Genomic DNA, 23,042 nt, shown 5'->3' with positions numbered 1-23,042 from the left:
CTAAATGCTATTATCAGTGTGTGTGATGCAATTAAATATTTGGGAACTTGCTCTAAGCACCGGTCATGTGTAAAGCACATCAGCATAAAGCATATAATTACTAAGGTGCTCTATGTGAGCTGAACTGAAGAGACACTTTCCTGTCCTGGCTTATTCAACTACAGACTATAAAGATTAACAGTCTCCAGGCAACAGTCACCTCTCTGGGTAATGGCAGAGCTGTGCTTCAAAACAAAGCAGCGATGGGTGAGAGATTTTGTCCCTAATTAAACTGCAGGCTGTTTTTGTTTGTCTTTTCAGCTTTTTTATTTAAAAAAAAAAAAAAAAAAAAACCCTGAATGATTTGCATATTAATCTTTAAAATTACCATGTGTACTTTAATGGCATCCAAGATTTCTGAGTGCTGGTTAAAAATGTCTTTCAACAACATGGTGTATTTTAACTTCTGTTAATAGTCCCAATATTACCCACAATTCGACTACCTACTGATAGTAATGCCAGTGGGAATGATGCAGCATTCGACTAAAATTCGGAAATTCCAATCTCTGACTATAGCAAAAAATAAAGAAAACACCCCCTCGACTTGAAATTCCTACTCGTAAACTTGGCATGGTCTCCTTAACCCAGAGTCCAGCAAGTGACAACCAATCAACATTGTTGCTCACAACATCAACAGAAAACAAAGTAGCACTTCTTAACTATAAATGATGTATGCTGTATGGACTAGTATTTTCTGTAGACCAATCAACATACAGGCATATTCACTTGTAAATCAAAGATATTAAATATATAATTTGCTGTTTTGCTGAGTTAAATATACATGATGTATCACGGTTAGCTGGCTAGAAAAAAAAAAATAAAAAATCACTGACATCCCACTTCCAATGTAAGTCGAATGCAGCATTGGCCCTTGTTTAATCTCTACCTAAAGAGAGTGATACAGCAGAACTTTAGTCTTTTAAGCATTTTTAGGCTCACAGCTATTCATCTGTACACTCTGCTAAACAGATCAGGTTCCAAATCATCAACTTTAATGCTAATACTGCCATCAATGCCATTGCTTGTCAACTCGTAGACTGATAACTAGCTGAGTTGCCACTGTAGCTCAGTGTATCTGCATCATATTTCTGCTATGCATTTTGGACATTTGAGTCCAATATTTTTGTTGTCTGCACTGCTAATTTTGTTTTTAGTATCAAAAAGCGAAACGTGGCCATTAAGCTTTACGCCTGAGGTCATTTGAAATTTTTCTCTTATTTAACTCTGCAGCAGTGTCCTGCATCAGCAATGTCCACTGTGACGTGAGAGCAGCACACAACTGAAAATACCGCACCAACCAACAAATTAGCTCCAGAATTACAAAACACATTACAAATATTTCAATATAAACATATAGAGTGGAGTTTTCCTTGAATTTCCGCTTCGCCTGACTGAAATATAAAAGCAGTCAACTGGACATTGTTTGCACTACTTTCAGAATGGTTACCACAAATCCCTCAGGTCCTGTTTACCCTGACTATGAGCCTCAATTTGAGCTCTAGATTCCCTTTCAAGTGCACTGATTTTTCACATCATTTCTCCTCATTACCTATGTATTCATTTTGCCATTAACAGTTAATTGGCAGGCAAGAGGGTTGAGATGCAATACATGATTGACACGTATGTTAGCTGTCACCTCAGCTGTTTAATTTTACAGCTTTGCCTGGGTTTTGGGAAGTGCGTGCTGTGACAATGCTAAATTAAGTCATGTAAATATGTTATGAATATTAATAAGGGAAACAGGCGGTGTGATTCAGTAGTTTCTGATTAATACTATTTATGAGGAATATTTACATGTGAACAAGCTGTGTGCTCATGAATACAAGCACCTACAGATGGTGCAAGATAATGAGCAGTCTTTTATATAGGCTGTAAGACTGCTGTAAATTATGTACTCATATATAGTTTGCAAAAGTAGCCTAAGTACCTCCGCACTTATAAACACTTTCGCATACGTACAGCATACTGTGCCATGCATTGGGTGTGGTACGGTATCATATTTTGTTCAAAGTATAGTATGGTTTTCTGTAAGAAGATATTTATTCAATATTTATCTATCTATGAGTCTCAAGAATCAGAAAAAAAAGAGAGACTGGTGAGGGAACGTCTGTTTATGGCTTCTATAATGTAAGTGATAATTTACATTACATTTACATTCATTCACTTAGCAGACGCTTTTATCCAAAGCAACTTACAAATGAGAAAAATACAAGCAAAGCGATATATCAAGCAGAGAACAATACAAGTAGTGCTACCATACAAGATCCATTAATTGATCATAGGAACTAACTTGTTTTGCAAATGTTCCACAACATTAAATGTAACTATAAATGGATAAAAGTATGACATGCCATGCATAAATTAAAAAGTTCCAAAAAAAAGTTCTGTGGTGTAATCTGTGACAAATTTCTGAGGAATAAAACATTTTGTGATGTGTTACAGCAAACTTTATAGAATGTGATAGCAAACTTTGGGGTGGTAATGGCACGATCATGTCCTTACATAATACTTATTTCCTCTTATATACATCTGGTGTTAGTAATAGTTTTTCCCCCTTATCCTAGAAAGCACATTTTTCTCTGACACTGGTGAAAATTAGTTTTGGGTTGGATAAAATGAGTCAACACCAAGCCGAGCAAGCCAAGCAAGTATACTCTATATTGGAGTGTTTCAACTAACTGTAAATTTGTACAATATATTAAATGGTGCAGTGAATATGAGACACAATAATCACAAAAGACAATGAAATCATCCCAGAATTAGTAAATTGACCAGTTTTACACTTTATCTTTATGCTGCTAGTCCACTATCCACTCTACCTGTCAGGTCTTTGTTATCAACCAGTGTATCAACTAATTCTAAGGTTTATGGTGAGGTTTATTAGCTACTTTATAGATTATCAAGCTGTCCTTTTTTTTTCACTTCACAGATATTCAACATACTTTGAGTAGGTAACATACTCCAATGATTGAATATATTATGTTAAAGATAAATAAACATCTGTTGATGTCTACAGATCAGATGGTTTGTTGGACTTTTGGTAGAGATACCAAATAGAGGATTGAAATGCAATAGAAATATGATCCAGTACAAGGGTTTGTGAAACTGTGTTCTATAGTATATGCTAGGTGGCAGTATAGGATTTATGTTTTGGAAAAAGAGGCATTTAATTTTTCCACAAGATGGCACTACAAACTCATTGGATTCTGTGAAATTGCATTCAGCCTATAGTGAAGCCAGAAATATAATTGATGTGTAATTGAAGTAATAAACATTGCAACCCTATCATATCTATATGCAGTTTGAAAACTTGCTTAATTTCATTAAACAACGTAGATGTCAAATAATAGCCCACATTATGCTGTGTTGGTTGTTGACTTGTTTCCATACTTCTGGCCCATCGGGGGAGTGGTTTTACCCACTACACCATCCACCAGCTAAATCAAGCCAGCCCAGAAAGTAAAATAAGGCTCTCCATGGAATGTCCGATAAACAGATATTGGCATCTGACTTGTAGAAATAGGCAGGGTAGGATAGAACAGAGGCAATAATCATGGCAGGGATCATAAACAGGAAAATCTGCAAGGAATGGACCAGAGGAACCACAGAAAACTAGCTAAAATGCTGTATGAGCTCCATATATAGAACTAGAGCTTGGATTTCTTTGCACAACACCCACTACCTCAGTGTGATGTTACACAGCTTATATTGTACAAACAACTGCACATATCTTATTCACATATACCATATGCATATACCTCATTCAAAATACAGTCTTACTGTTTCTGCCAGTGATTATTGTATCCCTTATATCATATTTTTTATATTTTTATATTTTCCATTCCTACCTATATAAAAGTAAATTCTGCTTTATGTAAATTCTATTTTTATGTCACAGACAGTTGAAAAAAGCATTCCACTGCATGTTGTACTGTTTACTGTTTATGTGACCAATAAAATTTGAATTGAGATATAGAAAGAAAAACAGGTAGTAGTAAACCAAACAGACAGAGTAATAATACATAAGGAGCAGGACTAACAACACTGATAAATGTGGCGGAAGGAATGAAGGAAGAGATAAAGAAGCTGGAGAAACACTAGGAACTAAAAGAGCTCCTAGAGAGAATGTGAAGGTTAGAACTAAGGCTGACCCATTGGTAAGAGGAACACTTTAGTCTGTAGGCTGAAAGTGGCTTAACTCTTTTTTTTTTTTTTTTAACCAGAGACCACAAATGCCTGTGTTCAGCAGTGAATTTATTTCTGATATTCCATGGTCATATTCCACAGTAGTGGTTAATGGCTCATATGAAAGTACTGTAGACATTCAGGGCTTTAAGAACTTGCAGTTTTTCATAACTTTTTTTTTTATTTTTTTACCTAGCCTACAAGGTTTAAATTTTATAATGTTATTCTGACAGTTGTATACAGTGTTTTACAACCAAAAAGCTTTAGTTGTGTTGTCTGTTTTTTCTGTTTTGTCTGTTATTGTGGAGAGGTGTGAATTGTTTGCCTAGCAGTGGGCTCACATCCCTCTCCTTTCCCATCACCCAGCTCACCAGCAGCTAAACACCGAGTCACAATACTCTACACACAGAAACCCAACTGTGTCCTGACTAATCTTATAGTAGACTTGCAGCGATAAAATTGTTCATTTGCTTATACTGATTGAAAATGTCTGATAAGTCGATTTCCATTCTGTCAGCAGAATGGAACAACATCAAAGGACCTACAGACCTCTCTTGCTTCAATAAAGGTCATGGCTCCACTATCAGAAAGACACTGGGAAAAAATGGCATCCATGGAAGAGTGGTGAGGCAAAAACAACTGTTAACCCAGAAGAACAATAAGGCCTTTATGAATTTTACCAAAACACATTTTGTCAATCCTCAAACCTTTTGAGATATGGGTTCTGTTACATCTGGCATAAACCAAATACAGAATTCCTCAACAAGAATACCATACCTACGGTCAAGCATGGTGGTGGAAGTATGATGGTGTGGGGATGCTTTAGTGCTTCAAGGCCTGGGCAACTTGCAATAATTGAGGTAAACATGAATTCTGCTCTCTACCAGAAAATCCTAAAGGAGAAAGTCCTTCAGTCTGTAAATTGAAACTGAAGCGCAACTGGATTATGCAGCAAGATAATGATCCAAAGTATAGGAGTAAGTCCAAGTCCTAAATGTAAGTGAAAGACTGATCTCCAGTTATCAGAACCGTTTGGTTGCATTTATTGCTGCTAAAGTTGACACAACCCGATTTTAAGTTTAAGAAGGCAATTAGTTTTTCACATTGGTGATAGGTGTTTTTGCTTCAATAAAAAAAATAAATTAATGAAAACTGTATTGTGCGTTTACTCAGGTTTCCTTGGTTTTATGTTCTATTTTGTTTGAAGATCTAAAACTATTTAGTATGAGATATACACAAAAACAGATGAAATCAAATACTTGCAAATACTTTTTCACACCACTGTAGACGCTATATTGTGTCCAGGTTGCACTGAGTCCTGTGCAGTGTGGGCTAAGTGAGAAACAGATGTTTAACTCTGTTTAACAGATGTTAAACTAGTCAGATGTGAGATGCAGAACTTCTGTAGAGATTCTTAGCTTGAGTCAGTTCCACACAGTTCCTACACTAGATGGCGTGGTTACTGTGTTATTCACGTCTGCTTAGTGACACATTAAAAATCTGACCAGCCTGTAAACATACTATTTTTATTTTATTTTTTTAATGTAACATCAAAACGTTTTCTCATTGCATATTTTATCACCTACAGTAAGAATATACAAAATGGAGTCCACAAGCAGCAGCAATGACTCAGCAACAATCAGTTTGTCATCCTTGTAATGAAAACACGGTGATGTATGATGTTTTCTTTCATCATCTTCAGTAATCTGGTCTGGGTTGTGGTGGTTCAGCTCTCTGTTTCACATCACACCACCCTGTCACTGATTATTTTCCTATAGCAGCACGCCCTTTAGCAATGTACTCCTTACATACAGCATCTGTGCTTTCACACTGATTAGATATCATAAATTATGCCTCTCTGACACACGGATTGGTTGAACCAATGCTTTTAACATCCAGAATGAACAGCATATGTTACACCACATGTAACCACAGTATAGGACTGACTTCCTGACCAAGACCACGCACCAATACGTGACACGTCACAATGACTCATAGTCTCTCTTAAAGCGTCCACACATATTTTAGAGAAATAACACTTGATGAACATATGAGATTATAGTAACCTATAATCTACAGATATCAGCTGGAATTAGTAGTATTCCCTTATGACCATTCTGTCACTTGTCTTCCAGACAGACATAGTCTACTAGTTTAATTAGTAATGAGCTTAACGTTTTGAAATACAAAGGTCATGGTTCATTTTAGACAATATGTTGATGATGAAAAAAAGAAAATGACAATTAACATGCATTGACAGAAAGAGGGCAGAACAGTGACACCACATGTGGGTATGCTTGTAAAGTATCATTAGGTACTATGTTATGTTAGCTGGTATGGTAGGTTACAAATGTAGGACATTTGAATTAATTGATATAAAATTGATTGAGAACTGTTGCCACAAAACAAAATCATCAAAAGGGCAGTTTCTCTGAACCCCCTTTTTTTTACACTCTGACTGGCATGAAACAATATACAATATACAATATTTACATTTGCACTCCAATTTGGGAAAATATTGTTTATTTAGTCACTGGATAATTTAGGGTGTACCTGAGTTTTAATAAATAGCAGCAGTGTAATTATTTGAACATATAACAAAAACATTATTTGAAACCTATCTTGAAATCTCTTATTTATTTCAATTAAGTCTCTTATAACTATGTCATCAAAAAAGTTTACATTGAGTTGATGTTATACTTAAGTGATGTGCAGGGCAGATTTAGGCTGGTGGGGGGCCCTGGGCTTGAACAATTGCTGGGGCCCTACACCTACACCATGACACTAATCTACAACTGCCCCAACCAGAATAAAGCAAGGCTGCTATAATACAAAACCTTCATTCATTTATTCATCTTCAGTAAATGCTTTATCATTGTCAGGGTCACGGTGGATCCGGAGCCAATCCCAGAAACACTGGGTGGGTGACTTCTCCCTGGATGGAATGTCAGTCCACCGCAGGGCACCATGCACACACATTCACATATTTATTCACTTCAACTCTTTCGAAGTTTGCCTGTGTGTACAGTATTTTGTTAGAGTGGTTTGCATTTCTTACCTACTGTGCAGCAAATAGGTGGAAATTAGGTGGTTTGTAATATCAAACTTTATACATCTCTCTCTCTCTCTCTCTCTCTCTCTCTCTCTTTTGCTGCTAATTTTTTGCTGCTTTTGGTGCATGCTATAGACATTATCAGTGACACATATACAGATACTCAGACTGGAAAAAATGTTCTACTTTTTTTTTAATCTAATGTTCTAAATAGATAAATATCTGCACTTACCCTTTACCTTTGTTTTCACCATAGTCTATATTTGCAGAAATTGGTTTGATTTAATTTTGATTATTTGCTTTAAACCAAGGTCTTGGTAGCCTTGGACTATTTTAAACTAGCACAAAAAATCCACCTGCAACCATGTTCCAAAAAATTAGGTATAAAATCTGTGACCCTGGCAACCCTGGCTACAGCCCAGGCCAGTCCAAGCATATGTCTGGTGCAGGTCATGGGCTATGACTTTACTGGGACATGGCTTATTTGATTGACAAGATGTTAAACGGTATGTGCTTGTTTATACAACAAAAACCCATTTATGTGTCTGCCACTAGCTAGTGAGACAATAAAAGCCATGCACCATCAGACCCACCAAATAAATATGTTGTATCTAGTGTCACAACAATGGCAAAATATAAAACAACTCCATGCTATTAATTGCTTATTTGAATTAGGCTTTAGAATGAATTTTTATTTTTTAAAAAATTATATTAATAACCTTTAGGTATTTTTAATTGGTATGAATGACATTTCCTCACTAATTTGCTCAACACTGCTCATGAACACCTCTAATGCCTGTAACCTTTTCCAGTGCTTTATAAGCTGGTAAAATGTTTTCTGCGTGCTGACCAATGTCCATGCTTGTCTCTATAGCAACACTGAGCATCCTGCATACGCATATACACACATGCTTTTGATCTCCATTGATCATGAGCACATCAGAGCCACAGGAGGCCAGAATTTGGCTGGTTAGTTGAAGCCACTGTCTGCTGGTGACTTGTGGAACTTCAGCTTCAGGCACTGTTGAATCATTTCACGTACACTACCAGTTAAAAATTGTGATGCTGCTGACTTTACAATCGATTTTATATTTACTTGACTAGACAGATCTATTTTTCAGGCTTAGGATTTTTCCCACTACAGGTCTCAGATTGTGATCTTACCATATGTTCTTTCTAGGAAAATGACAGGGTGCAAGAAATGCAGGGGCTCACTAACAACTTCCTTCATGTTGGTAACTTGTGAGCAAACAATAGTGAGAGACGTGTTTAATTTGCGCTTGATGACCCCGCTAGTGTATCACCAGGCAGAAATGACTCAATGAAGTCATATTTATCTGTGAAACATGGATCAAGCCTTTATTTCATTCAAAATATATAGATGCTTGAGGAACTAGGTAGTGAGGGTCAATATTACATTGCTCCAATAAAAAATTTCCACATATTTAATCAAATATTCAACACCAAAGGAAATGTTAGAGCAACTATAGTGACAAGTATCCATTCTCTTCCTCTCAGCTGCAATCTTAGTTCAGTGTTTTCCACATTACTTGTTCATTTTTCTGCCATATACAAACTCACTTGTGGTTCTTTTAATTCATTCAAAGGGTTTGATTGATGTATGAACAAGTTTGCACCTTGAGAATTGTGCATTAATTGAGTTCAGGTTGTGATGGCTAGTGTTAATTATTATTATAAACACCAGTCCCAGCATTGAATTAACACCCATGCTGAATTAACTTTGATATTCTTAATTTTGTGTCCAGATGGACAGTAAACACAGTAGGTGTTAATTCAGCACAGGGGATTTTGCCTTGTGGGTGTATAGAAGAGGTTTCTGTTCTGTATAGAGATACTCAACAAGTCTGCAGCATCTATAAAAGCATGAGAATAGTGTTGGTAAATTTGGAAAATGATTCCTTCCTTCTTTTTTTTGGTAGACTAATTTTAAAGACTCATGTCAAGGAAGACTAGCCTAATAAATGACTAATAAATTCGATTTCCAATATATCAGAAAAAACAATGCTGGATTTGATATCAGAGGAACAAAATACGGAATCTGATCAGATTCATTACCAAATCTAGCCTAAAATATTACAGAATTGTTTGTAGCACATTGTAACCTAAATCAAGGTAAAGCAGGTCATGAGATATGGAGGCTCCATCTCCATAGCAACAGCGAGTAGAGTATTTTTTTTTTCTTTCAATTCTACACAAATTAGGTATGAAACTGACTAATGCAAAACCTTCCTCAGACCGAGTCACTGGCACTTGTGGTCCAAGGGTTCTTCAGTTCTCCACTCACAACGTTAGTTCCTACTTTGAGTTCCCATTTAAGCAATTGCCTACAAGAGAACTTAAAGTAACACAAGTGACTCCATCCATCCATCCATTTTCTATACCGCTTATCCTTATCCATGGGGAACCTGGAGCCTATCCCAGGGAGCATCGGGCACAAGGCGGGGTACACCCTGGACAGGGTACTAATCCATCGCAGGGCACAATCACCCAATCAGCCTATCATGCATGTCTTTGGACTGGGGGAGGAAACCGGAGTACCCGGAGGAAACCCTGCAGCACGGGGAGAACATGCAAACTCCGCACACACAGAGCAGCAGCAGGAATCGCTGCCAACCCTGAAGGTGTGAAGTGAACATGCTAACGATTAAGCCACTTTGGATACCTTTGAAATCCATAATCTTCACCAGTACATACCCAATGCACAAATAATCACATCTAACACATCTAACATTGCAATTGATGTCACCAGAAAGAGGTCACATATTTTAGCTAGTGAGTGGTAACTAATCATGTAAATGTGTGTGAATGTGAATATATTTAAATACACATTTCACACAATAATCTGATGATAGGATGATGCTTAACATGGGATTCAAATATATGCCAACAGTGCTGATTGCCTGCGACATCTCCTGTGACTATGAAGTAAATAGGCCCAAAAGCACTGGCAATAGAATTACTGTAATAAATAAATGTTGCTTTAGACTTTGTCTTGTCAAAAAATGCTGCTATTGTTGAATGTAAGTCTAGGGGGAAACATGCTTTTTGCTGATATATTGTATTTTATACTCTTTGACCGCTGGGGCTAGCTGGGTACAGCCAACCAGCCAATCTCTGGCCCCCTGGTGTGCGATTGCGGCTGTCAAGGTTGGATGATTACGTGTTGTCTCGTATAAAAAGCGTGTGGAGACGGGAGAAATCCCAAATGAGTTCCTATGACCTGCTGGTCAGAGTCTTTGATGCAAAATAGGGCTTTGTGTCAGAACAGCAGTGAAAATAGCTATTAAATATAGCGAATATTGCACAGCACACAGCATCTCAAAAGATGCGTTAAAGGAGCTGTAGAATATGGAGGAGTATGGGGAATGTAACATGCAAGATAAACACCTTCCAAGGGTCTTCCAAAAGCTTTCTCTTTATTCTGAAGGGAGGAAAAATGCGCAGACATCTTGCATCTGGAGGGGTATGAAAGCACGCTGAATGTATAGGCTTGCTGTTGAGGTAAGGGAAGGACAGATTAAAGGATTCTGTTCTCCGCCTCCTCATTTTCATTCATGGCACAATCAAGGACACACACAAACACACTATACTGTGATTGCACTTGCATTTTCACACTCTTCCTTACTGGCAGCCTTCAATTTTTTATTTTTTTTTACAATCCTTAAATCAGTGGAGTCTGACTCATCAGCAAATATACACATTCCCACATGCACAGTCACGTACACACACAAACATATAGCACCCTCTCTCTGAACCTAACCTGCGAGGCAGCCTTAAACAGGCATCCATCTCTCTCTCTCTCTCTCTCTCTCTCTCTCTCTCTCTCTCTCTCTCTCTCTCTCTCTCTCTCTCTCTCTCCTCAGTTGACAGCGTTGGAGTGGGTGGCCGCCTGTGTTGACTGACGCCCCTTCCTCCTCTCACTATCACAACCACACACATTCACGCTCATCTCTCTCTCTCTCTCTCTCTCTCTCCTCTTCTTTACCTCTTCTTCTTGTGCATTGGTTTGTAGACAGCCTGAGAGACTCACTGGCAGAGGCAGCCCCCCCTTCAAGCTAATTCCATTATACATTCAGTGTGGAAGTAAGGGCTGCTTTCTAATTGCTTTCTTATCCCCTGAGTCTCTCTCTCTCTCTCTCTCTCTCTCTCTCTCTCCTCACTTCTCCCCACAACAGCACCCCCCAGTCCACCCAACCGACACACCCCCTCCACCCACCCCGCTCCGAACATGGCAGCGACAGCAAGCTGGAAACCGAGATAGATAGAGTGAAAGTGTGTGTGTGTGTGTGCGTGCGTGTGTGTATGTGTGTGTGAGTGAGAGAGAGAGAGAGCGAGAGAGAGAGAGGAGTCTGCCATTGACAGGGAATATCTGCTGCCATTTTTCGCCTTGCAGGAGGCGCTTGCAGGAGCAGGGTCTGGGAAGAGCACTATAGCAGGTAGGCACCTTTACTTCCTCCTCATTCCAAGAGCCTCATGAGCAGAATGAACGCGGGGAATTCAGGGACGATGGGCAAGATGCGCTTGATACAGGGGGGCGTGTTGGAGGACAGAGCATGCATCCATCTGGAGGCTGGTCCAGGATCAGCTTCCTTTACTTCCTCTGTCTTTTGATGTAAAAGAAAGCCTCATCCCCACACCTGCACTCATATGCACAGAGAATTGTTTTATTTTTCTCCTTTTTAATGTTGTTCGCAGACTTCAGGTCTGAGGCAAAGGTAGCATGCTGGACATGTGTCTGTTTTGATGACGATCGTCTCCGTTTTGTGTCAGCCTTGCTGTCCCGGGAGGCTACTGGCTTTATACAGAAAGATGCACAATGTGACAAGAGCTATATTTAGGGCTTTCCAGAGAACAGCCAGTATTCCTATGGCATACGGCTGACACTTAACTTTGCTTGCATCTCGAGCTCAAGACTTCTGTTTACATGGACCACGCATAACCTGTAGGGTGCAAGTGGTGTGATTCATAGAGGTGTAAACATAAACCAAGGGCAAAGTGTGAGATTTGTTATTGCAAGACTGCATTATTGATTATATTTAGGTGTTTGTGTTAGAACTGAGAATATTTATGTGGAGGGTTTTAGGGGTGTGCATTTATCCTGTTGTAAAGACCAAATTTCAGCATATTGATGGAAATATGCAATAATGTTGATGTTCTGAAGACATCTGGCTGATCTCCAAGAGAGACTAGAAAAGCAAAAGGAGTTAAATTTAGTAACTGAGGGTAAGGTTATAATCTACCTCAGTACAACCCATTAAGATAGTAATACGTGTGTGTGTGTGTGTGTGTGTGTGTGTGTGTGTTGTTGCGCACACACATACTGTGCCCTTGATGGGGAAGACGTGCGAGACTACGACAGCCCTAACCTATAAAACGCTGCACCGAGACTGCAGTGTCACAGCTGAGTGATATTGATGCTCTAGACAGCCTCCTGCTCCGCAAGACTGCATTTTGGGAGAAATGGAAGCGATTTCATGTGTGTGTGTGTGTGGTTCTGTGTTTGTGTATGTTTGTGTGTGAAAGAGAGGGATATGGAGGTGGGAGAACAGAGAGGTGTGAGGCAGAAGGAGGCGGGTGAGTGGGAGAGAAAGAGCGAAAGAGAGAGAAGAGAAAAAGGGAGGGAGGAAAGACAGAATCGATGCATGAGTGAATTAGAGCCAGTGCAGAGGCTGAAATCTGGCAACAGCCACAACACGCTGAATATGTCAACAATAAAAATATAGCCACCGAGAAGACCAAATTCACATCTAAAACATGTCAGTGCTGTAGGTAGCACATTCAACACGCACCATTGCTCACATGCAGAAGCCCAGAACGTTTAGTGACTGCTTAAACAGCCTGCATTTTATACCTTTCAGTAGTGGTGGGGATGAGGGCTGATGCAACAACTTGAAACTGCCACCTTGCTGAGGGTCAGCATGGGGCAGAAAGAGAACGGGAAAAGCAAGAGAGGTGGATGAGTTTAGAGGACATTGTAGAACGAGAGGAAACAGAAACAAGATTAGCACACAAGGCAAGGTGAGAGGAATGGATGGAGAGCGGTAATACAAGATGACAGGAGATATATATATATATATATATATATATATATATATATATATATATATATATATATATATATATATATATATATATATATATATATATAATTTTATTTATTTTTGAGAGAGAGAGAGAGAGAGAGAGAGGTGTTTATCTCTGTGTAGAGCACACACGCATAGTGACGCACCACTCTAAACAGATCCATACAGATTCAGGACAGGACAGGACAGAGAGGAGAGGAGAGGAGGAAGGGATGGAGGGATGATTTCTGTCCAGATGCTATTCCCTCTGTGCTCACTAAGCATGCTGTGGAACACAGAAACAAGGGAATGAAGAGAGGCAAAGCAGCACAGCAGGGGGGTTTGTACTCACTGCCTTCATTAATGCTTGCTGCACGTTCACCTTGCCGAATGCACAGGAATTTCACAAGATAAATGAACTGAGATGACAGTTTGGTCTTTTGAACGTTTGATCAATATAACATTTAAAGTGTAATCCCTTGCAGGTTTTAGCACTGAAAAGGGAACACTGAGCTTCACACAGGACACTTTACCCGCTGTATGAACCCACTACAAATTACACACAGTACAATTCTCAAAAGATATATACAAAAAAAATGATTTTGACAGATTATAGTTGAGTATAGCTGAGTTGAGATCAGAAAACAGATTTGCAAGAGCAAAGCAACCTGGAAGCAACACAGGTGCAACTACGTTTCTGCTCAGTCATGTCAAAACCCGGCTCGTAAACAATACAGAGACGCCTCACAACCCCTTGGGTATGTGATTAGTCTCCGTCTTTCATGTTTTGATATGACGGAAACACTTATATAGTATGTTTTCTAGGGTTAATCATACAAAACAAAACATTTTCTTTCCCTGATAAATAATTTTGAACTTCTGATGTAAATACATAATGAAACTCAATCCTTAGTTCTTAATAAGCTTCTCTACCTGCTGCTACCTGCTGCTCCATGTCCCTTAAGCACATGTGTTATATATTGGCACTTACATGTGCGCGTCAGAGATTGCATGGCTGTGTGTGTGTGTGTGTGTGTGTGTGTGTGTGAGTGAGAGTGCATGTTTAGCATGCTGGTGCATGCCGTCAGTGGCGGCGCAGAGCACGGTGAAATCACTTGGATGTCATCCAGCTCAGTGGAAGGTCATCGGCAGCTCCTCCAAATAGATCCAGCCTTCATTTCCTCTCTGTAGCCTGCTGTATTTACCGGCTCATTGGCCCAGAACGCCTGCACCTTGCAACACCACACCACACACACACAAACGAGAGAGAGAGAGAGAGAGAGAGAGAGAGAGAGAGAGAGAGACAGACTGCAGCATGGCTTTACAGCCTCTTGAAATCCTTTTCCTTCATTTTAAAACATCTGAGGACACGAGTGTCAATTTGTGTCTATCAAACTTTTTTTAAGAGATATGCTTAAAATGTCAGGCATCAAAGAAGCACCATACATCCTAGCAGAACCTCCACACCACTCAGTCCCATGACTGCTAATTCACCAATGACTCACTTTAAGGTCCTAGCAGATTCTAGCCATTAGAGACTCTCACTTTGGGCGTAACGTTGCATTAAGTTTCAGGGTCGGGTTTTTGTAGCATTGGTTGGAGCTCTATATCCACATGATTTATTTGTGTCCCACTTCTAGCAGAGTTACTCAGCCCTATATTATCCATATAACCTCCCCAGAGAGAGCACAGCAGCACAGCCCCATTTAGCATACACCCGGCAAGTCCCACTAGTGCGCACTACTTTTCAGGGCACAGCAGCTGAGAACCCCTTCTTTAGTTGAAAGGAGAAGAGATGAGGCAGTGCGGGGGCACACAGCCTTTATCAGAGCAGAGACAGACAGCAGATGAGGAGAGAACTTGACTGTAAATGTGTGTGGCAAGCCTCTCTCTCTTTCTCCCTTTCTCTTTCCCCTGCTTCCTCTCCTGCACTCTCTCTCTTCCTCCTGCCATGATCAGAGCAGAAAAGTTTTCTTGTAGCTTCAAACGGTTGTTTGAATTATGCCACGAATGACAAGAAGGGGAGTGGGAGCTTGCCCTGTGAAAAGCATCAACCCCACCTCCATAATGAGACTCGGTCTTTCTTAACAGGTGCTGTAGAGACTTTCAGGAGGAGCAGGTCATTAACCCTTTAACACCCCAAAGCAGAGAGACTCAGAGACTAATATGAGCTGACACTATAAAGCATGCCACTGACTGAGACATCGCAGGCGTGCAGTGTGAATCTGTATGCATTGTGACTAAGTGTGAGAGAGAAAGAGAGAGAGAGAGAGAGAGAGAGAGAGAGAGTGAGAGAGGGATTAGGTATGGTCGGGTGTCTTGTCTCAGTGAGAATGATGGAGCTCCGGCTCTCTCTGCAGTCTGGCCATGATTGGTTGACTCTGAGTAGTGCTGCATCAAATAGCCTCTTGGTGGGGGCAGGGTGTGCGAGTGTGTATGCGTACGTCTGTTGGTGCGTCTGTATTCCGTCTACGTTCCTCAGCGTGTGAGCGAGAGATGAGTTTGAGCTTGCGAGTGGGCATGTGTGCATGTGCGTGCACTTGATGGGGTTACTGGGCTGTGTGAGGGGGAGGACAGAAGTATTCTCTCTGGGGACAGTATGTAGCTGCTAGCTTCCACAGCACAGTAAAGTGGGCCATGACAACAGCCCTCTAGCTGCGTCCAGATGAGCCCTTCACTGCTTCAGAAAGGACACAGCACTCTACATCACTTTTCATCTCTCTGTGCATTTATCGCTGCCATGCTCTTTCAAGGCTGTGTCTCAGTAAAGAATACACCCGCAGTTTTCAACCTAATCCCCATATATCCGTATATCCCTATCCCTAGTCACAGTATCTTCTAGAGATCATGAGTTCAAATCCTGACAGTGAAACCATCCCAGAGAGCAAAACTGGCCATGCTGCCAAACTCTCTCTTCCCTGTCAGTCACAGCAAAACTAGCCAGTCATGGGGATCTGTGAACTCATGTATGTGGAAGAGGGAGAATAGCACTTTCCTCTGAGTGTGTTGCGCTTCCCTATGATGTAGCAGTGAGAAGGCTTCCTGTGTCTCATAGGAAGCACGTGTTACGACACATCCTCTTGAGCTGGTAGTCTGTGGGTGCGTTTCAATCAGCTCCCTAGCTCAGTACTCAGGGCACCGATCAGGGAGTCGGCTATTTTAAGGGCTGTCTCAATCACAAACTCCTTCCAGTGCACTGGAAAGTTCGCTCCCTAAAATGTCCCACAATGCGCCACAAAAACCAGGGAGCATTGATGCTCACTACGTTCCCTTATTGGAAATGACGTCATGCTTTCTGAAGCCTCTTAGCTCTGAAAAAATGCCGGACAAACTCTAAGCCAACTTTGTCTACAAAAGTAAGTAGCTTGTTATTATAGCTCTCAAATTATTACGTACTTTAGCGATTTTTAACTTCATTTGACGTTCTATATACTGTTTGTTTGAGTCTAACAACGTTTAAGTGTTTAATGATTTTTTTTTGTTAATTCCACTAGCTAGTGTACAATCCTGCTTGAAGAACCATGACAGAAATGCATGTGACTAAGCTGACAAATTTATATGACATATAAAACTTGCATTTTTAGTGGGGTTTTACAACGCAAGTATGTAATCATGTCACCAGAAATTGTGTTATTAGAGTCCCAATGTGTAGTAAGCCAGGGTCCTTACCAGTTCCCGAACTCATATACACTATATACTGATTCATGACCTAGGGAGCAAGGGAGCTGATCGAGACATAGCCTTGTGTGATAGGGGAGAGCTGGTTGGTGCATGGGAACTGTCCAAGACCAAATCCAACCTATAAACACTCGTAAGTAATGTTATTGTTACTTATGCTATTCTGACCCACACAGCATTCTACAAAAATCTATTTCAACAACTGCCCTTAGACTTCCATTATTATAGTATTGACTAAACTTTTTTTGTTGTATTTTTTTACTCAGTACAAGGAAACATATCAAAAGCCATGTCCATGGTAATCACACTTTACCTCCAGTTCTGGTAAATAGAGCTTCGCTTGAAAAATGCTGGAGTATTCCTTTAATGCATCTGGCTTGATTCCTGAGGATTCATATGCTGATCTAACACACCTGATTCAACAGGGCCACAGCACATCTATCTTGGGTAAGGATTACAAGTTTAGCATTCAAAACAAAATGTCAGAGAGTAGGTACACAGTGGAAAACACAGAAGAGAGAGAATGCGAGAGAAACACAGAGAGAGTGAGAGAAAGAATAAATAGAGCTGCGTAGTGCATTATCTTCCATGGAAAGCCATCAGAAGGCTACTAAAAGTGGAGTAGTACTCTTTATGTGTAAAAGTGTGTGTGTCTATGTGCGTGTTACATGAGCATTGCCAACAGGGAACAATGGCCAGGGTACCATGCCGGCAGCAAAGACAATGGGCATGGCATGCCAGCGGCACTGATAATGGGTGCAGGCATGCCGCTGGCACTCTCACTCTCTCTCTCTCTCTGAGAGAGAAAGAAAGAAAAAAAGAGCAGAAAGTGGTGCCCAGCCCACTTTCACTGGTGTGTACCTGTCCGGTCCTTTCCTCATCCACTTGTCCATCAAAAAAAAAAAAAAAATGCTGTAGAAAAAGTTTTCCTTGTGGGCACCAGCAAAATGTCCCCACAAGGTCAAAACTGTCAAATATTGCTATCCTTGTCAGAGCATTTGTTCCACACCCAGATATGAAAAAATGCCTTCCCCATATACACTTCCAGAAACACACAGTCACAACATAGACAGCAGTCTGCATCCCAACATTATCTGGCACTAATACACACACGCGCACACACACACGCCCTTTTCCTCGAGCCAGTGTTAAAGGCTAAAACAGTTCTGCAGCTTTCTACTCAGCTGGCAAAATCTATTCAATACTGGCACCAAACTGCTGCTGTTGGAACCTGATCAACAAGCAAGAGGAGGGTGGTTAGATTTAGTTAGATTTCATAGTAACAAATTCATATGAAAATATACGAATGCTAATCCTGACCCTAATCCTAACCTTTAACATGTCATTTTTCATAAATTGAGTCATGAATTATGAATTATGCATTTGCAAGCGTGAGACCATGTTACCTTGTGTGCAACCAAGCATGTTAAACCAAGTTACGTCAGAGGCTTGAGGTGGCATCATTTTTGTTTCCATGACAACAGCTTATAAGAAGTTATTTCCATCACTGACATTAAAAAAAAAAAAAAGGATGCAAACAGTGTAAGTGGTTTGTTTGGATTACTGGTTAAAACAATATATTACAGCTAAAATTCAGTAGCCCAGGTCAGGAAGTTACTGTTTTACTGACAACTGTATACTGTATACAATGAGGTACACTGCTAATGCTCATGCTAATGCTAAATGCTAACAAAATCCTTTGAGAAGCTATAAACTCATAAAATAAATACATAAGACAACATATGTATTTTTTTAAACATATAAATCTATCTGTGTGTAATTGTTGTAAAAGGAGGTACACTGAAAAGGAGGTGCTTTTATTTCATTGTTGTTGTTTATTCTATCGTAAGAGGTTTTCTCCAATAGCAGCCAGTAAACACTGCCTTACTGAGTTCCAAAATAAAACCCTATTTCTTTCATATTTCTATAGAAACTGGCCTGACATTCACAAAATAAATATGCAATTGGGTCCCTGACAAACTTAATTAATTCATAGGAAAAAAAAAAAAGATTAAGTTGTATGTACATGGCACATGTTTTTCATCACTCTTCATCATTAGTAAATGAAAATCTTACCTGAAAATCATCCAGACTTTGCAATGAAATGCTGCTTAAAAGGATCCCATTTTGACTAGCAGCAGCACAGCTTCATAGCAGCTACTGAAAATATGTCCAGCAAAAAAATTAAAAATTAAAAATTAAATGAAATTGATCAAATATTATTAGGTAGCTACAGTTGTCAAAATGCACTGTTGTTTTGAAAGATCATCCCCCAGCTTACTCGGTCCGGTTGAGATCAATAAAGGTATGTTCAGCATGTTGGCATTTTTTGTTATCATATATGAAAAATGACTTATTTATACAGCCTCCCTGTTATTTTATACTGTTTACAGTGACATAGTAATTGGGTTAACATTTAATTTAAAAAATAATAATAATCATTTTTTTTAAACAACACTTACTTTTGGTTTAAATCCGAATACAGATACATATACAAATAAAGAAACAGATATTTGGAGCTTTAAACAGATACAGATACAAATAGTGACATTGCATTACACTTTTATTGGTAAAATATGAAAACGTTCGGTGTTGTTTTTTTTTTGTTTGTTTGTTTGTTTGTTTTGCTGTGCATCTGGAAAGTCCCACAACTGAAAGATGAGTTAAGTTTTGGAAAATTGATGGTAAACACACACACACACACACACAGACACACAGACACACACACACACACACACAATCTAAACACTTTTCACACATGCATTTGTACACAGGAATTTGGTGGTGATCAATCTCAAGCGAACACAAGCCAAACTCATGTGTGATGAGGCCTAGTACAATTCCTGAGAAATTACTGGGATGGTTCATTACCATTAACAGAGAAGACAATGGCGTTTAGGTGACAATGGTTGTTTGTCCTACGACGTAGAAGGTGCATTGTGCACAGGGAAGCTGTACATTTGAATGACACAAAGCTGAAGCGTTTGCAGTATACTGTAGGTACATCAGTAAGCACCTAGGTTTTGAGTGTGAAAACGTTATTGTGTCTCTCACCTCTTTCACGTAACCTCTTAATTTACAGCAGCAGGAGGCTGCTAACAGTTTTTGTAACACACACACACACACTATGTCTAGGAAGCAGACTATCTAGGAAGAACATATAGATGTTTGTGAGAACATGTTAGTCTGAGATAGAAGAACAGTGAAGATATGCTCCAGTCCACCTCCACCTGCTCCAGCTCATACTCGCTGTATTGCAGGTACAGTCAGACTGCCATCTCTCTCTCTTCGCAGTGGACATGCCTGATCTGCAGTGAAGCATGCAGACGAGTACACACACACAAACACAAACACATATCTCTAATTGCGGGAGAGATGATGAGATGCTGTTGCTGCTGCTGTGTGTGAGGTAAAGAAAGAGACAAGAGAGAGAGAGTGGGAGAGAGAGAGAGAGAGAGAGAGAGAGAAATTGAGTGCAGGGGAGAGAGAGAGAGGGAGAGAGAGAGAGAGAGAGAGAGAGAGTTGGTGTGTGTGTGTGTGTCTGTTTCAGGGTATGAATCATCGCCTCACAATTTTCATCTTGCAAGGTGTTAAGTGCAACCTCTTGCTTACACACACACACACACACACACACACACACACACACACACAAAATAATACGTGTAAACACATGCCAGGCTTGGTCCGATTTCAACAAATACAAACATGTGAGCGCACTCTCATGCACCATCACAGACAGGGCGTTCTGATATGCATGCACGCACACATGCACACACACACACACACACACACACATTAGCATTTCAGACAGCTGAAGAGGTGGGGGTGGTACTGTTTGTGCACGTGTGTGTCCACAGAGATCTTAGTGTGGAGCAAGAGTAAGATGAGTGGGTTTATCAAAATTAATTGTGTGTGTGCGCATGCGTCCGTGTGTGTGTGTGTGTGTGTGTGTGTGTTGGGCAGACTGCATTATCGTGGCTGCAGTGAATCATGCTGAAGCTTCACAATCAGTACTACAATAACAAATAAACACAAACTCACACTCTCTCTCTCTCTCACACACGCAAATATATAATGAAACCATATATATTGAATGTATTTTTCACAGAGTTTATCGTTCAAATGTATGTTAAAACATTTTAAGCAGATTAAGTATCTTATAAAATGTATACAAATAATCCAAGTTAATTTCCATACATTATTAATCTTATTTTTCATGTAAGAGACACTTCAGACACTTCAAGTAATGTATAATTGAGTGCAAATAAGTAAAGAAAATAACAAATAGCATCAGTGTGTGAAAAAGTGAGTTTATGTGTTACTTCTCATCATGAATAAAAAAAAAAAAATTTGTTTCATAACTAAATCTTACTAAGTTTGTGAGAATCACAACACAGTAGCAATTAAAAGATCATTAAAATTAAAAACGATTTTAAAAATGTAATTGTACAAGAGGAAGTTAAATTAACAGTACTTTACTGCATACATGAAATTTCATCAAATCAGTCAAGAAATGTTTTTGACCAAAGTTTTGCGCTGGAATTTTGTACAAAGCTAACAAGATTCCTAACGACATTGCTAACATTCCTACCAACTAATGAACGCTTATGGCTAACAATTAGCTTTCATCAAACTACGTGCAACCTCGAACCCAAGTGTTGAAGGAAAATAATCAATAGCAGGGTGGCGTGATATGCTACTGCCCAAAAGTTCCAATAACATCACATCCCAATGTTGAAAAACTTTACAAAAGTTACAGCTTTACCTCTAACTGTTACAAACCACTGACACAGTAGAGTCCTTCCAAAAAGGAGAAAATGACTGTCACCTCACAGAAAACTTCACCAAATCAGTAATTACACAGAGAATTTTTAGAATCCATTTACATGGAGCATTCGCCATACATGCAAGTCCCTGTGTAAGTTGTAACTAGAGAAACTATAGTGTATTCGAACTTGTTTGAATAGAAACCATGATACTTTCAGAGCTTCTGTTATAGAAAATTAATCAAGAAATTCTGACTAATCAGAACTGAGCATTGAACAGTGCCGTGGCATAAGTAAGGAATATCACAATGCTGTGACTATGCTGTTCTACAAAAATAACAGACATCATGGCAGTGTGATACAGCCCGACGCAAATTTGCATATAATAGCATGGTGTGAAGTGTTTTATTCTGCTTATACTACAGTGATTTTCCAATTATTACAATTGTGTTATTTATTCATGAACAACACGTCATACTTTTTAATCCACAAGACAAGTTAGTTCCTGTTATTGCTAACGATAACCAGTTCCCTCACCAGTATCTCTTTTTCTCTTTCTTATTATTTTACTGAGAGACCACAAAGCTTAAATCTCCTCTGTCCTGAAGACTTTTATGTTCTTCACGTTCGTAACTACTCTACTTTTCCGATTAATTTCACAGTAGTTACTGAATAATTCATAGTATTTAATGGATAATGTCATTTAAGATAAATAACTGACTAATAGGCCGAGACTTAAAGGGGTTAACTAGAGGGTTAAAAATGGCTGCCAGTTCTCAGGCCACACTCTTTGTTATAGATAATGGTTTGTCATACAGTGTCAGAAAGCACTTAGGCAGGTCTATTGGAGATTACTTAACAACTAAATGTGGTTTCAGCCTGGTGTGTGATGATTTAGGCAAGCAGTTTGCGTTCTGCTAATTGGTCGTCATAAGCTTCCAGATTGCAATTTGTAATCATTTTACTCACTGGCACAGTCAGACCGCAGTTAACTTTCTATCACACAGTGCACGTTTAATGTATAATAATAATGTTACTAAAGAGCTATTATCCCGCATAGATTAACGCTTTAGTGGTACAATAATAGAACTATGGGATTGTTCTATAAATGATTGTGAAAAATTATTGTAATACAAATCAGAGGACAAACCATTTATTTCCTTGTAGTTATACCTGTCACCATTTACACATCAGCATTTACACATATACTAAAATATATTCTGTGTTTTGTGCCATTTG

The 23,042-nt window shown here is 39.4% G+C and overlaps 1 protein-coding gene across 1 annotated transcript in view; it reads left to right on the top strand.

Moving 5' to 3' along the window:
* The first annotated feature begins 11,563 nt into the window (after positions 1-11,563).
* The window catches only part of LOC128600282 (retinoic acid-induced protein 1), a 36,569-nt gene continuing 25,090 nt past the window's right edge, over positions 11,564-23,042 (top strand). Inside the window, exon 1 of the mRNA XM_053612647.1 lies at positions 11,564-11,733. The gene's annotated coding sequence lies outside the window, so the exon portion shown is untranslated. The remainder of the gene's footprint in view (positions 11,734-23,042) is intronic.

This window comes from Ictalurus furcatus, chromosome 2 (assembly GCF_023375685.1).
Source record: "Ictalurus furcatus strain D&B chromosome 2, Billie_1.0, whole genome shotgun sequence".
Taxonomy (NCBI): domain Eukaryota; kingdom Metazoa; phylum Chordata; class Actinopteri; order Siluriformes; family Ictaluridae; genus Ictalurus; species Ictalurus furcatus.
The sequence above is the reverse complement of the archived record's forward strand: the minus strand, read 5'-3'. Positions and strand labels throughout refer to the sequence as shown.